Genomic DNA, 7,657 nt, shown 5'->3' with positions numbered 1-7,657 from the left:
CTGCCGAGCCCCCTCAGCTCCTGTTGAAATCTGTGGGCATTGAGAGTGTTCAGCAATTTGCAGGATCAAGTCTTCAGATGGCTAACTCTTGCGGCAGGGAGCTTGACCCAAAGGAATTGCTGGCACAACTCCTTTGAAGTCAATGGAGTTACTCCAGGGATGAATGTCTCCCAGTGTCTCTTTCTGGTTTTGTAAAGGGCGTTGCACACTTACCACTCTCTGTAAATAAGAAACATCTTTAAGACTAAAAAAACCCCAAACCAAACCTAGGCTAGTAGAACATGGTTAGGTGCCCTTTCACACCCGATTTGCTTCTCACCCACCCACTCACCCACATGAGTTTTTCAGTGCTTAGTACATTCTGTACACTTCCTTTTTAACCATGGGCTGACACTTACTGAGTCATTCTCCACTGTGCACAGGGGACGGGAGGGGGCATTTCCTGCAGCTGACAGGCAAAAGTGTTCCTCAGAGGGGATTTGCCTAACTTGGGTGTTTCAAGGGACTGCCCATGTTCACTGTGCAGGACTGTGGGCTGCAAAAAGACCATTCTAAAGGATTCAGGCAAAAAAGAGACCAACGGTCAAGTATATTTTCCTTTGTAATTCCCTTTGGTGAGTTGTTTCTCAGTTGGTTCCGTTGCTATCACTCTGAATACCATTTTGCACGCCCTTCTAGAACGGAGTTTATGTCTGTGTGAGGGACGATAAGACATGATGGGTGGTGGTCTTACCCCACCCATTCTGACCACATAACCTTTCCCCTTCTTCCTTTGTTTTTTTTCTTATCCTCTTCTCTGGATGGCAGGACATAGGGGGGGAGGAGGGATAGCTGCCTGTTCATTATCAGCACGCTGCAGAGAAAACACACAGCAACAAATCCCTTTGCAGTATAGCCACCTTTCATGCAGCTTCTTCTTAACGTCACTGGCATGTTGCATGCTTCACATTGCCAGGTCCACTGTTAAATGCTTGTATCGCAGCTGCACTTCAGCACAAAACTGAATATTCATTCAAAGGACGATATCAACAATGCACAGGCAGGGCTCCAAACTATGCTCCATGCTCATGCAAAACTTCATCAGGGGTTTAGTTTGAGTGAGGGATCAGGCCTGCAGTGTTGTGTGTTTCTAGTGGTTGCTGCCACTAAAATCCTGTGTAGAGCTGGTTTCAGAGTGATAGCTGTGTTAGTCTGTATCAGCAAAAAGAACGAGAAGTACTCGTGGCACCGTAGAGACTAACAAATGTATTTGAACATAAGCTTTCGTGGGCTAAAACCCACTTCATCGGATGCATGCAGTGGAAAATACAGCAGGAAGATATAAATACACAGAGTACATGAAAAAATGGGTGTTGCCATACCAACTCTAATGAGACTAGTCAATTAAGGTGGGCTATTATCAGCAGGGGAAAAAAAACTTTTGTAGTGATAATCAGGATGGCCCATTTCAAACAGTTGACAAGAAGGTGTGAGTAAAAGTAGGGGAAAAATTAGCATGGGGAAATAATTTTTACTTTGTGTAATGACCCATCCATTCCCAGTCTTTATTCAAGCCTAATTTAATGGTGTCCAATTTGCAAATTAATTCCAGTTCTGCAGTTTCTTGTTGGAGTCTGTTTTTGAAGTTTTTTTTGTTGAATAATTGCAACTTTTAGGTCTGTAATTGGGTGACCAGGGAGGTTGAAGTGTTCTCCGACTGGTTTTTGAATGTTATAATTCTTGATGTCTGATTTGTGTCCATTTATTCTTTTGCATAGAGACTGTCCGGTTTGGCCAATGTACATGGCAGAGGGGCATTGCTGGCACATGATGGCATATATCACATTGGTAGATGTCCAGGTGAACGTGCCTCTGATGGTGTGGCTGATGTGATTAGGTCCTATGATGGTGTCCCTTGAATAGATATGTGGACAGAGTTGGCAGTAGGCTTTGTTGCAAGGATAGGTTCCTGGGTTAGTGTTTTTGTTGTGTGGTGTGTGGTTGCTGGTGAGTATTTGCTTCAGGTTGCGGGGGCTGTCTGTAAGCGAGGACTGGCTTGTCTCCCAAGATCTGTGAGAGTGAGGGATCGTCCTTCAGGATAGGTTGTAGATCCTTGATGATGCACTGGAGAGGTTTTAGTTGGGGGCTGAAGGTGACGGCTGAAGGTGTAGAGCTGGTTACCTTCCAGCAGTTTCCCTCATCATTCAGGGATGTGCCTATAAATGTTGTGGCTTGTAGTCCTCCCACCTATCCCCTTCAGAAGGCTTTACCCTCCTAGGAGCACCCTATCGGGACTTGCATGCTCAGAGTTCATTTCTTCTTGGCTTCCCACAACTAAAGGAGTCTATCCCGACAGGTATCCATGGCCTTGTAAAAACCCCACTGTTGTGCCTTCAGCAGCAGGTTAGCTATAATTACCACTAGATCCCCAATTATATATATATATATATATATATATATATATATATATATATATATATCAGTCCATTTCTCACCACTTATAACAACGCCTTTAACCTTTTCTGTTCCAATGGTGTTTTTTACTGTAACAGCAAGGCCTCATATTTATTACCTTTCCTCCTTCCCCACTGCTTTTTCCCACTGGTTAGTTTTGTCTGAATTTTTACTGGGTGGCCTTTTATATTATTGGTTATTTTAAATAAATATGTATTTTATGTTGTTTTTAGGATATTGCATCACACTCCAAGCACATTGATGTTCCTTTATATAAATAACAGTGTTAGGGTTAAAACAGGCTAGGGAGAAACCTAACAATCAATCAGACGTTGCTGTTCTGTAGATCATGGTGTTGAATTCATCAGCAAGAGTTTAAATTCAACAATGATAAATTTGGGAATCTAAGGAAAAGAATTAGAGTCCAAGAGAGAGAGTTTTCAAAATGGTGTGGATTATCTGGAAAGGAGCTGGCGCTCATGGAGTGATAGTGTTAACCAGTCAGTGTGTACCAGTTGGTAGCAGGTATAATACTGCTTCTGTCTTCTCTCTCTAACAATAATCTATGATGCTATGATGGGAGAGCAATAAATGTGTGAGGAAAGATGAGCTTGTGGTTTAAATACTAGCCTACAACTGAGGAGATCTGTGTCCAATTTTTGGCTTTGCCACCGACTTTGGTTCTCTGTGCTCCCTCTGGAAAATGAGGCTAATAATACCTATCTGGGCTGTCATCTGTTTAGGGCCCAATCTTGCAATGACTTAAACACATGCTTAACTTTAAATTTGTGTTCTATTGGATGTTTATGAGTTTGTAGGATCAGACCCTAGACTGTAAATTCTTCAGGATAGAGCCTGTCTTGCTATGCATTCATACAGCGCCTAGCCCATTTGGACCCTGATCTCAGCTGGGGCTGCTAGATACTATTGTAATAGAATAATAAATAGTAGTAAATTTGAGACAGCCAGCAAGGTATGAAGACTAATCCAGATTATGTCATCAATGTCTCATGATGTATGTCTTGCTTTGTGCTTAACAGAGACACCTTTGTTGCCTCAAGAGAGCTTTCTTAAACTAACTTTTCACTGGCTGTGCTATTTGGATACAGACTGTCCTACATCAGTTTACTATACTTCTTGCTATCTTACCTGACCAGGAGAAGGGGGTATAATTTACCATACACCTATATATATTGGTCTCCATTAAAACCCCTTTTCTTTTATTCCTAGTTGCATCATTGATGAGTATGAGCTTTCTCTACCCATTCAGGTTGTTGTACAATATGAAGGATGTTTAATAGGTAGGCTCAGACAGTGCTGGTGTTAGCCCATAAGCAGGAATATTTTTGCCCCCCTCCAATACTAAAACAGGCAAGTTCTTATAATAAAAAGCGATTAGGGGCCCCCTTGAGCTGCTCAGAGCCCTAAGCAATTGCTTAGCCTGCTTATGCCTAGCACTGGCTCTGGGCACAGAGCTAGTATCTGGTCAGGAAGAGCTGTTACAAAGTGTTATTTAGGTAGATTAGGGTTTGTTATTGTGGGGGGTGGGAGCCTAATGCATTTTTTCTGTCTTCTTTGGGTCTGAGACTGTGGTTCTTATTTAACTAAAATCCCAGTGAAGCCAGTGGAGTCTGGCTTAACAAATAATAATAACAACAGTAATACCTAGCTCTTATATAGTGCTTATTGTCAGTAGAGCTCAAAGCACTTTACAAAGGAGGCCAGTATAATTATTTTATGGATTGGGAAACTGTGGCACGGAGTGGTGAAGTGACTTTCCCAAGGTCGCCCAGCAGGCCAGTGGCAGGCCCACAAAGGCTGCGGGATCTGGCCTTTATTATTCCTTTCCAATTCAAGCAGGAAAGATGTTAATTTTTGGAGTCTGCTGTCATCTGTCCACCTAATCAGTATTCCCTTAGCTATTGACCCTGTATCAGTTTACTCTGACCCATCCTGGACCTGTTTCCTAATCCTTATCAAACATAGCTAACCATTTTTGTTTCTTATATTGTCAATTTTTTTATTTACCAGGCCTCTGCTCTTCCTGAATTTAATGCTGTTATCTTGGAAGAGGATTTTCCTGCTCAGTTGCCATAACAAACAAAGGATCCACTTGCAATCTGCCTTGGGTTATTGTAGATGTTAAGCTCATTTGGATCTCTATTGCTGATGACTTGCTTTGAACAAGGATATGTTCATGGGAGGTAAGGCTAGCAAATTAGAAGGGAAACTATTTATTCGGAACCAATTTATTCTGGTGAAACTAACCATGGAGGAGTGGGGATGTTTGGAGAAGTGAGAATTTTACTTCCGGCCAAGAGGATGGTGCAGCTGTGAAAGGAGGAAAGCCAGTGACATGGACAGCTGGGCTGCACAATATTTTAACTTTGTTCTGTTGAAATGTGCCTGCTTATTAGTAATAACCACTGAGTTTACTATTACTATCACTAATTACTGTTTCCTCTCAAAGGGAACTGGATGAGAGAAGTTAAAGTGTTTTGTTGTTTGTTTTGTTAGTCCCCATTAGCTTGGAGACATCAGAATACATGGCAACAGTAGAAAATGAGGAGCATTCCCTGGTCCAGCTACTGCTGATGTATCAGGCCCTGAAGAAGCTGAATATTCTGCATGTGATGCGTGGAGATGAGCTTGCTGACTACCACTCCCCCAAAAGTACAGGATGGCGGGACAGGCCAGACAGTCACCCTTTGAAGACATGAGGAGAAAGGAGATGTCACAGGCTGCACCCCTTTGTTATCTTAGACCAGTGGCGCTCAACCTTTCCAGACTACTGTACCTCTTTCAGGAGTCTGATTTGTCTTGCGTACCCCAAGTTTCACCTCACTTAAAAACTCCTTGCTTACAAAATCAGACATAAAAATACAAAAGTGTCACAGCACACTATTACTGAAATATTGCTTACTTTCTCAGTTTTACCATATAATTATAAAATACATCGATTGGAATATAAATATTGTGCTTACATTTCAGTGTATAGTATATAGAGCAGTATAAACAAGTCCTTGTATGAAATTTTAGTTTCTACTGGCTTTTCTAGTGGTTTTTTTATGTAGCCCATTGTAAAACTAGTCAAATATCTAGATGAGCTGATGTACCCCCTGGAAGATCTCTGTGTACCCCCAGGGGTATGTGTACACCTGTTTGAGAACCACTGTCCTAGACAAGGATGAGTTTTTCTGTGCTCCCTGGCACTATGCCAGTGGTGGCCTGAAATGAGCTTTATTGAGCCAGATAGTGGTTGTGGGGTTTTGAGACTCTTCAGGAGGCACTTCAGTTGGGAAAAAAATTAGAGGCAGCTGAGCCTAGTTAGACTCAGAATCTTGAAAAGAATCTGGGCTAGTTGCAGGAGCTGCTGGGCAGAATCTAAAGTAGGGAGTGCTATGGGGGACTAGCTAACTGGGTTTATGTTCATAGTTAGTTCTTTTTATGGATTTAAGCCTCATGAATAGAATGTGGCTAGAGGCTGCAACAGCTCTGGGGTTTTATGTGTTGTTTTGTTTTACATGATTCCTGTAAAAACCAAACCTGAAAGCTCAGCAGTTTCATTTCTGTTTCAATGACTCTCTGCTGAACTTTCTCTCCAGCCAGTCAGACCCTGGCCCTGCCAAATCAAGGTTCTCCTCCCACTTATACCAGTGTAATTCTGTTGGCTTCACTGGTGTCATTCCTGATTTACCGCAATGAATATGAAAGAAGAATCAGGCCCCGTGCCCTCTTCAGGAATCTGGAGAAGCTCTGAGAGTTTCAGGTTCATATCAAACACTGAAACCACAACCCTAATTTTCTCTTTTAAGACTTTAGCACTGATGGTTGATTATATTTGTTATGAGGAATGTTAAAAGGTATTTGTGCAACAATTAATATTATAAAGGCCCAGAGCTGTCACTACAGTTGTTTACTGAAATAATAAAAAAAAGATTTCTTATGGGAATTTTACTTTATTAATTTGTGTCACCATTCATTGCTGCCCATGTTTCATGCATATTGAACTGGAACCACTTTCCTGAACCTTGACATTTGGATTCAGATCTGACCTTTGTTGATAGTTGTATACAATGTACTTAAGGGAAGGTGCTGTTTACAAGATCCTTCATGCTATTCCTGACGAGGATTCCATCAAGTTTACAGCTTCCTTATTGCTCCATAATCCCCTCTGGACTCATATGGCAGGGGTGTTTTCATACAATTTCAAACTGCAGTGTTTGTGCAGTCTTTGTGCTGAAACAAGGCATTACATTTGTCACCAATACGTATCTCATCAATAGTTCTCATCTATCACATATATAACAAAATACATAGGGACAAACTCCTTCTTGGTGTAACTGTACTGACGTCAATGGAATTACACCAGATATCAATTTGGCCCATTATTTTTGCCCCCCCCCTGCAATGAGGTTTTTTTGCCCCCCCCCCCTGCACTGTTTATGGTGCAGCCATGAGCTGTAGCAGCTTTCTGTTTTTCATCATTCCTATTGATACAGAAACCATGATGAGTTAATTGAGATTTCTTGGGTGAGTTTCTGTGATCAAAAAAGGTCCATTTTATGTCCAAATACTTCAGTCCCAGGGAAGTGGTTTTACTCTCTGCCTGATTGAAACATCTCAGAGTTCCGAGGCTTAGCAGAAAACCATAGGTGCTGGAACTAGGGGTGCTGCCATACTCCTGGCTTGAAGTAGTAATAACAACCCAAATTACACGGTTTCTACCTTCAGCACCTCCACTATAAAAATTGTTCCTGCACCAATGCAGAAAGCCCCAGAATCAGACCCAAAGTTTGACTTTATACCTCCATTTTGAAACCACCATAAATTCATGACACCCTGCTAAAGTCTGTATTCTGTAATCAAACCTGCATATGGAGGCTTTGACAAGTTGTCATCTGAAAATGGTCACACTAAATGTAATCAGCTATATGATAAAGTTCTCATTCCCATAAGTGAAGATCCACATAGTTGGATACAGGGAGGTATTAGTATGCTAAGAAAGTAATTGGGCATCTTGACTGCCTTTTACTTGTATGTGCAAATATCCAACTCCCACCACTACCTCCAGGTGTCTGTATCAGCAGGAGGGGTGACTGATTGAGGATGATCAAAAAAAGAATGAGGGAAATGAAAGAAAACTACAAGGTGCATTTTCTTGCCAATCTTATGCACTTCCCTCCTTCCACATTAAAGATGAACAAATGGTTCATTTGTTGCT

General features: G+C 41.6%; 1 long non-coding RNA gene across 1 annotated transcript; it reads left to right on the top strand.

The window, feature by feature from the left end:
* The first annotated feature begins 421 nt into the window (after window positions 1–421).
* On the top strand, window positions 422–6,339 carry LOC101939037 (uncharacterized). The gene is made up of 3 exons (XR_256608.5): window positions 422–614; window positions 4,465–4,637; window positions 4,951–6,339. It is a non-coding gene; the product is annotated as an uncharacterized LOC101939037 (long non-coding RNA).
* Window positions 6,340–7,657: the final 1,318 nt, after the last annotated feature.

This window comes from Chrysemys picta, chromosome 4, assembly GCF_011386835.1.
Source record: "Chrysemys picta bellii isolate R12L10 chromosome 4, ASM1138683v2, whole genome shotgun sequence".
Taxonomy (NCBI): domain Eukaryota; kingdom Metazoa; phylum Chordata; order Testudines; family Emydidae; genus Chrysemys; species Chrysemys picta.
The sequence above is the reverse complement of the archived record's forward strand: the minus strand, read 5'-3'. Positions and strand labels throughout refer to the sequence as shown.